This window comes from Pleurodeles waltl, chromosome 3_1 (genome assembly GCF_031143425.1).
Source record: "Pleurodeles waltl isolate 20211129_DDA chromosome 3_1, aPleWal1.hap1.20221129, whole genome shotgun sequence".
Classification (NCBI taxonomy): domain Eukaryota; kingdom Metazoa; phylum Chordata; class Amphibia; order Caudata; family Salamandridae; genus Pleurodeles; species Pleurodeles waltl.
The window spans coordinates 1,741,220,604-1,741,229,888 of NC_090440.1; the positions used below are offsets into that span (position 1 = coordinate 1,741,220,604).

The window sequence follows — 9,285 nt, forward strand, 5'->3', positions numbered from 1 at the left end:
TGAGTTATTAATGATATGATTTCAGTGGAGCAGGTCTTCAAGTATTTATTTAAATCAAATGTATAGGCCTTAGTCTCTTTTTGACCCCAAGTCTGACTTGTCAACGTTGGCCTTTGTGCCTTTCTCTGGACTACTTAGTTTATCTTGCAAGTTTTCATGCATCAGCATGTCCCATTTCCTTTAAGGCCCAGCAACACAGGAGATGTGGCCTAATCAGTGAACCAGACTTGAGTCGCAGCCTCGGCTCAACATCCAGTGATTTTGGGCCAATCGCTTAATCTCACCTTGGCTAAAAAATAAAAGCCTGATGTAGTATGGTGCCAATGTAAATCAATTATTGTCCTTGTGTCAAGTTTGTGCACTATACAATTATGAAAAATAGAGATAAAATAAGGTACTGACCATGAATAAAAACATTTACACCTTTGAAGTCTCCCCTATTATCACCTTCCTATCCACACTTGCTAAATTTGTGTGTAGAAAATAAACTATTGATATGCTTGATATTATGACAAATATCTGTATTTTGATAAATACTGTAATTGATTTTCCGAATGGTTCTCTTTCTAGCCAATATTATGCTGGGCAACACTCCATAGTACATGTGTAGACAACCGAAACTGCCAATATTTGGGACCAAATGCTGTGGGTTGTGAAATAAAATACTTAAGATACTAAAATTGCTGTAACAATGAAACTTTCGTCCAACATATTCACCACAAAACATTGCCGTTTCAGTCACACCTTAGTACCTCTTTTGTAAAACTACTATGTTGCTAAACAATTTCACACCTTTTGCTAATATTATTAAGATAATTTAGGGAAATTATTCATGCTATTTTTAAAGGCCTAGTTACATACTTGAGCACCTAAGACTAGCAAACTACATGAACAAACAAGAATACTACAATATATAACCTGGCAAATCACAACCTACAACAGTAGAGCATGAAAGAGTCTTTTTTGCTAACTACAATATTTGTGACACATTAGGAAATTAAATATGTGCCTGAAACTAGTAGTTAAGAGCCTCAGTTGAACTTAGTCATGAGGTAACGCCCACTGTGGCCGTAATGTAACTCAGTTATTTGACAGACCAGTAAACCTGTAAATAACTGCCCCTTCTCTGCCCCCATGGCACCAAATGTGTGAATCCTGTGACTAAAATTAACGAATACCAAAAATAAGCATGCTTTTAAACTGTAATTAGATGATGTAGTTTGTTTCTTGCCCAACTCCACGTAGCTCCAGACACCACCTCTTTTTTTGCTTTTTCAATATTCTAAAATGTTATTGTGATTGGAAAGTTTCTAGTGAGCTAAAGCGGTAAGTAACCGGCTACTTTGTTTTATATGCACTTTGTAATTCTTTGTTTTCCATTTTAAGCAATGTAATAGTTGTTCCTCCTTTGCACTGGGGATCAAACAAGCCTTCTAATAGTACATCCGGAGTACCTGTCAGCTGTAGTACAAGTACCTCAGCAATACTAAACATGAGGTTATTCATGTTTTCTTAAGCAAAAGCTAATATATTTTCACTTAATTAGGTTGCCATATCGCAACTCTGTCTATATAACACCTTTTTAAAAACAAATTGCTATTTTAATTCCACCTGAAGTAAATGATCACATATTGTTTAAAACAGCAACTTGAATTAAAAAATAATGCTATGTTCTCTCTTATTTTTAGAACTTCAAACATGTATATGACCAAATATCTATAGAATAGGTTCTTGTATCTAGTTGATCTTCCAAGTGAATTAAAATGATAACACAGTCATTTTCTCAAGATTTAATGGATTGCATGCCAAGCATAGCTTCTTTTCTCTTTTATGACAGATATGGTTGTTGGAGTAGTGTTGCATGCTTTGATTTTATTAGTACATTCTTCTTCACTTTGACCATGTAATGATGTCAGTCGTGGATGGGATACTCCTCATACGATTGTCTATGATTTCATGGCTGGCTATTTAAATTAATAAAGCTGCGTGTGGAGCTGCAAAACACACTTAAGTTGAGTTGTTTTTTCTAGAATATATGTATGTATAACAGTGTGTATCTATGTGTATAGATGTGTGTGTGTGTGTGTATATGTTGTAGCTGCAGATACACATGCTGTGCATAGGTCCTGCCATCTGGTGTTGGGCTCTGAGTGTTACAAGTTGTTTTTCTTCGAAGAAGTGTTTCGAATCAAGGGATCGAGTGACTCCTCCTCTTCGGCTCCATTGCGCATGGGCATCGACTCCATTTTAGATTGTTTCCTTTCCGCCATCGGGTTCGGATGGTTTTTTTTTCGCTCCGGTAGTTTGAGTAGGAAAAGTACTACAAACTCTCTATTTCGTCGGTATTGTTTCAATTGCGTACCATCTGTCATCAACACTTCAATACCAGCAGATCCAGCTCCTTACTTGCCCTTCGGGGCACCTGCGCACAACTTGGGCCTAGTTGGGCTGACCAAAGCCTCGTCAAAGCCTCATGGACTGGACCCCGTTTCGTTTCTGCCCTCGGTGCCACGCCAAGTTCCCTTATACAGACCAACATCTTGTCTGTAACCTGTGTCTATCTCCAGACCACCAAGAGGATACTTGCGAGGCCTGCTGACCCTTCCACTCGCAGAAGACTCTACAAGACCGAAGAGGTGAAGGTTGGAAATGGTGTTGAGAAGCACCGAACGCCTCGACATGGAAGAAGAGGAGATTATGTGCACCGCAGTCTCCATTCGGGGTCCAACTCCGAGCAAGAGACCGACAATGACAGACCAATCACGGCAGGACAGCACGTGAGTACACCTGCCCCTGTCCCATCCAAGCCCAAACACAAGGCCTCGGGGACGCCACTGTCAGAAGGCCATGGCACCACCCGTAAAAAGACTTCCGGTGACCAAGCAACAACTTCGGCACCGAAAAAGGCCACGCCACCGAAGCCTTCGCACTCGAGCTGAAGCACAGGCTCCGAAATAGGCAAACACCGACCCATTGAGTCAAAACCTCGAAAATCCCTCTCGAAGCCGAGGCCAACATCTACTCCAGGCCTTTCGATCCCGAAGAAACCGGCTTCGGAGCCAAAAAGACCCATATACAAAGAGGAGCATGGACTTTCCAAACAACTTAAAGCAAGTCATAGATTTGCTGAGGAACTTATGCAAATGGAGGATTTTGCTGAAAGGCAGGCCAGGATTCAAATTCATAAAGACACTGGCAAGATCCTAACTGCACCTCTTCTAAAAAACAAAGAGGAAGCTGGCCTTTCAAGGACAATTGCACAATGATCAGCCACCAGCTAAAGTGCCAAAAACCCCAAAAAAATCTCCACCTCCACAGTTCTCACCTCATTAGTATCCTCCTCATTCTCCTCACCTGACTGTCTCTCCACCTACTACCCCCGCTGCACAGTCTCCAGTACACTCTGCAGATTCGCACCAAGATAATGTCAACCCATGGGACCTTTACGATGATCCCATTTCTGATAACAGTCCAGACTGCTATCTGTCAAAACCTTCCCCCCCAGAGGATCGGACCTCATACACTCAGGATCTAGCTAGGGCAGCGTCATACCATAATGTAGCCATGCACACAGAACCTCTTGAGGATGATTTTCTCTTTAATACGTTATCCTCCACTCACACTACGTACCAGTCTCTACCCATGCTTCCTGGCATGTTAAAACATGCACATCAGATTTTTCAGGAACCAGTTAAGGCAAGAGTCATCACTCCTAGCGTAGAAAAGAAATATAAGCCGCCTCCTTCTGACCCAGCTTTCATTACCTAGCAGCTACCTCCAGATTCCGTAGTGGTCAGCGCAGCAAGGAAAAGGGCTAACTCCCAGTCGCTAGGCTGATGCACTGCCACCAGATAAAGAAAGCAGGAAATTTGATGCTGCTGGTAAACGAGTAGCATCACAAGCGGCCAATTAATGGAGATTAGCCAACTCCCAAGCACTACTGGCTAGGTACGATAGGGCGCCCTGGGACGAGATGAAAGATATCATCCAGAATCTCCCCAAGGATCAACAAAAAAGAGCCCAGCAGGTAGTCGAGGAAGGGCAGGCTATTACAAATAATCAAATTAGGTCAGCTCTAGACTCTGCAGACACAGCGGCAAGAACAATCAATACTGTGGTCACCATTAGAAGACACGCATGGCTTCGGTCGTCTGGGTTTAAACCAGAAATCCAGCAGGCTGTCCTTAACATGCCATTTAAAGAAAAAAAGCTTTTTGTCACTCAGGTTGATACAGCCAATGAAAAAAAGAAAAAGGACTCTGACACTGCTACAGCCATGGGTGCTCTTTATTCAACACAGTACAGAGACTTATTTCGCAAGCCTCAATACAGGGGAGGTTTTAGAGCCCAAACATCTGAGGCATCTACCTCACAATCAAAACTGTCCTACCAGCCTCAATACCAAAGAGGTGGGTTTCGAGGAACTTACAAGGGCCAATTCCCCAGAGGTAGGGGAAAATATCAGCCATCAAAGCAAACCTCACACACAAAGCAGTGACTTGCTCCACATCTTCCCTCACCACACTTCCCCTGTGGGAGGAAGACTGCAAAGGTTCCACACACACTGGTTACCCATCACAACAGACAATTGGGTCTTATCCATTATCCACCATGGTTACTGCATAGAATTCGCGCAAATTCCTCCAGATATACCTCCAAAACCACACAAACTCTCCTCCCAACACATTTCAATGTTGCAAACAGAGGTACAGTCACTACTACTCAAACAAGCCATAGAGCTTGTACCACATCATCAAATAGGAACAGGGGTTTACTCCCTGTATTTCCTCATTCCCCAAAAAGAGGGAACATTGAGGCCAATACTAGATCTCAGAACCCTCAATCTTTACATCTTATCAGAACACTTTCACTTGATAACACTACAGGATGTAGTCCCACTTTTACAACAACAAGATTTTATGGCAACATTGGATCTCAAAGATGCGTATTTTCACATACCCATCCATCCAGCGCACAGAAAATATCTCAGGTTTGTAATACAAGGAAAACATTACCAGTTCAAAGTGTTGCCTTTCGGGATAACAACAGCTCCCAGAGTATTTACAAAATGCCTTGCCGTAGTCGCAGCCTACATAAGAAGGCAACACATCCATGTCGTCCCATATCTCAACGACTGGCTAATAAAATCCAACAGCCAGACACAGTGTCAACACCATACACGTTATGTAATACAGACCCTACACACGCTAGGGTTCTCAATAAACTACCAAAAATCTCACTCCCAACCAGCGCAAGTTCAACAGTATTTAGGAGCCACATTAAATACCCAAAAAGCACTTGCAAGCCCAAGTCCACAAAGGGTACAATCATTCCACAATATATTACCACAAATACAGCCAAACCAACAGTACACAGTCAAGTTTGTCATGAAACTGTTGGGCATGATGGCATCATGCATCGCCATTGTCCTGAATGCAAGACTAAACATGTGGCCCTTACAACAGTGCCTTGCAAAACAATGGTCACAGGCACATGGTCAACTTCAAGATCTAGTGTTGATAGACCGCCAAACACACATCTCGCTTCAGTGGTGGAAATCCACAAATTTAAACAAAGGGTGGCCATTTCAAGACCCTGTGCCTCAAGCCACACTTACAACAGATGCATCAATGATTGGATGGGGAGCACACCTCAACAATCACAACATTCAGGGACAATGGGACAACAAACCCAAACAACTTCACATAAACCACTTAGAATTGCTAGAAGTATTTCTAGCACTCAAAGCCTTTCAACCTTTTCTCGTTCACAAACACATTCTCATCAAAACATACAACATGACTACAATGTACTACCTAAACAAACAAGGCGGGACCCACTCATCACAACTATGCCTTCTAGCACAAAAGATTTGGCATTGGGCAATACACAACAACATTCACCCTGTAGCACAATACATTCCAGGGATACGCAATCAATTAGCAAATGTTCTCAGCTAGGATCATCAACAAACACACAAGTGGGAAATTCACCCCCAAGTACTTCACAAATACTTTCACCAATGGGGAACACCAGACATAGATCTATTCGCCAGCAGCGAAAACGCAAAATGCCAAAACTTCGCATCCAGATTCTCACACCCTCTACCAAGGGCAATGCTCTATGGATCAACTGGTCAGAGATATTTGCTTACGCTTTTCCCCCTCTCCAGCTCATTCCATTTCTGGTCAACAAACTGCGTCAAAACAAACTCAAACTCATATTTATAGCGCCAACGTGGGCATGTCAACCATGGTACACAACATTGTTAGACCTATCACTAGTACCACACATCAAGCTGCCAAACAGACCAGATCTGTTGACACAAAACAAACAACTAATCAGGCATCCAAATCCAGCAATACTCAATCTAGCAATTTGTCCCCTGAAGTCTTAGAGTTTGGATATCTACATCTTCCACCAGAATGTATGGAAGTAATTAAACAAGCAAGAAAACCCACTACCAGGCAGTGCTATGCAAATAAATGGAAAAGGTTTGTCTTTTACTGTCAATCCAAACAATTTTCACCTCTTTCCGCATCAATAAAAGATATTGTAGGTTACTTGCTTCATCTGCAAAAAGCAAATTTAGCTTTTTCATTCATTAAAATACATCTCACAGCTATTTCAGCATATTTACAAAGTATACCACACACATCTCTATTTAGAGTCTCTGTTATCAAAGCCTTCATGGAAGGGCTAAAACGTATCATACCATCAAGAACACCTCCAGTGCCTTCATGGAATCTCAATATTGTACTCACACGGCTCATGGGTCCACCATTCGAACCCATGCATTCGTGTCAGATTCAATATCTAACGTGGAAAGTAGCATTCCTCGTTGCAATCACTTAATTACGAAGAGTTAGTGAAATACAAGCATTCACTATTGAACAACCCTTTATACAAATACACAAACATAAAGTAGTACTTCGCACAAACCAGAATTCCTACCTAAAGTCATCTCACCGTTTCATATCAATCAAACAGTGGAACTTCCAGTCTTCTTCCCACAGCCAGAATCAGTAGCAGAAAGAGCGCTGCATACATTAGACATTAAAAGAGCTTTAATGTATTACATTGACAGAACAAAATCATTTAGGAAAACTAAATAGTTATTTGTGGCATTCCAAAAACCACATACTAGAAATCCAATCTCAAAAGAAGGACTAGCTAGATGGATAGTAAAATGTATCCAAACGTGTTGCCTAAAAGCCAAAAGATAGCTATTAGTAACACCAAAAGCACATTCCACAAGAAAAAAAGGTGCAGCAATGGCCTTTTTAGGAAATATACCAATGACAGAGATTTGTAAAGCAGCCACTTGGTCAACACCCCATACATTTACCAAGAATTACTGTGTAGATGTGTTAGCAGCACAACAAGCCACAGTAGTACAGGCTGTACTAAGAACACTATTTCAAACAACTTCAACTCCTACAGGCTGACCACTGCTTATTGGAGGAAAACTGCTTTGTAGTCTATGCACAGCATGTGTATCTGCAGCTACACATGCCATTGAACGGAAAATGTCACTTACCCAGTGAACATCTGTTCGTGGCTTGTTCCGCTGCAGATTCACATGCACCCACCCGCCTCCCCGGGAGCATGTAGCCATCTAAGTTACAACAAACATTTGTACATATGTATACATATATTTCACTTCCATTTGCATGGACATCTCTTTCCTTTATACTCTATCACTTCTACCTTACCTCTGCGGGAAAACAATCCAAGATGGAGTCAATGCTCATGCGCAGTGGAGCAGAAGAGGAGGAGTCACTCGATCCCGTGACTCAAACACTTCTTCGAAGAAAAACAACTTGTAACACTCCGAGCCCAAAACTAGATGGCAGGACCTATGCACAGCATGTGAATCCGCAGCGGAACATGCCACAAACAGATGTACACTGGGTAACTGACATTTCCCATATATAATATTTATATAGGCACTAGTAGGCAACTTTTTTTTTTGTACATTGATATTTGAACTCTTCAATTTAATGATTTGACGAACATTTATCTTGCTTGATTTGACAGTGTTAATTTATTTGTGTTTTTTTGCGGACGATGATGAAAAACCATTTTGATATTTGCTGTTTACCAGATTGATTATGTAACTATTGTATCCATAGATTATCTTTCCTAACAGCTAAGAGTACATACCAGTAAAATAGCTGGTATAATGGCAGTGCAGTTGGTGTAGGACAAAATCTGACTATTCACCTTAAATTGTATTTATGTTGTCAATTACTGGGAATACGTTTGCCCAAATTAACATAAGTGATAGTCTGTATTTTAGTAGTTTTATAATATTTTCATAAATCAACATTCAGTACATACTCAGAAGTGGAGTATAATACCACAGACAACTGGGCAAATGGTGGGAAGCAATGAAAAAATATTCAGGTGGTGTTATGGATTGCGCTGTACAAATGAGGAAATGCCAGACCTTAAAATGTTATTACAAAAACACAGCCTATTGCCACTTTCCAGAGAAAATAGAGGGTGTAAGGAAAGCAAGGCTAATACCTTCTAATGTGTTTTTTTTTTTCTGGTACAAAGTTATTTGAAGTCATGAAAACATGCAAAGTGCTTGCAGTAAATTTATTTTATGATCAAATTCAAAATAAAGTGTTTTTGTGTGCAGTGCCAGTAGACCATCCAATGATCTTCTTGATCTGCAGCCAGATTTTACATCATCTGTACAGTCTGCTCCAGTTTCTTCTGCAGGGACAAGTTCATGGGGAGGTAAAAATTTGAGTAATATGTTGTGTGTTTTAGAGTGAATGATTTGAACATTATTTTACTCAATGTGTTTTTCATTTCGATCAAATGAATCTGTCTTCTCATTTGGTATTTATCTCTTCCAGTATATCTAAGGCTAGAATCTTTATCAATGCTATTGTGTATGTTATTTCTGCACAAATGCTCGCCTATTTTGCTATCTCGTCACGCGCTAAGAGGCCATTTGCTCTGCCTTTTCATCAGCATTTAAATATAATTGCTCCATAACGGACTGGTTTTAGGTGTGGCGTGGGGTTGAACTTGTACAGTAATGTAGAAAAATATTTAGATACTCAATAAGTGACACTGAATGTCTTAGTCATTTTAATAATTGAGGCCACTGTCTACAATTTTGTGAAATGCCCTTCATGAAAGAGTCATACAAAGAGAGAGAGACAGAGCATTAATTCTCTTAAGCTTGACAACACACTTCAGCACCTCCTCTGTTGCAGTAAAAGGTCGGGGCAGTGCAGTGCACATTCATTTTCCCTTGTCTTT

The 9,285-nt window shown here is 40.8% G+C and overlaps 1 long non-coding RNA gene across 1 annotated transcript in view; it reads left to right on the plus strand.

Annotated features, from left to right (window-relative positions):
* LOC138283417 (uncharacterized) overlaps positions 1–8,751 on the plus strand; it is a 116,163-nt gene extending 107,412 nt beyond the window's left edge. Inside the window, exon 4 of the long non-coding RNA XR_011201246.1 lies at positions 8,651–8,751. This is a non-coding gene — a long non-coding RNA (uncharacterized lncRNA). The remainder of the gene's footprint in view (positions 1–8,650) is intronic.
* The last annotated feature ends 534 nt before the right edge of the window (positions 8,752–9,285 follow it).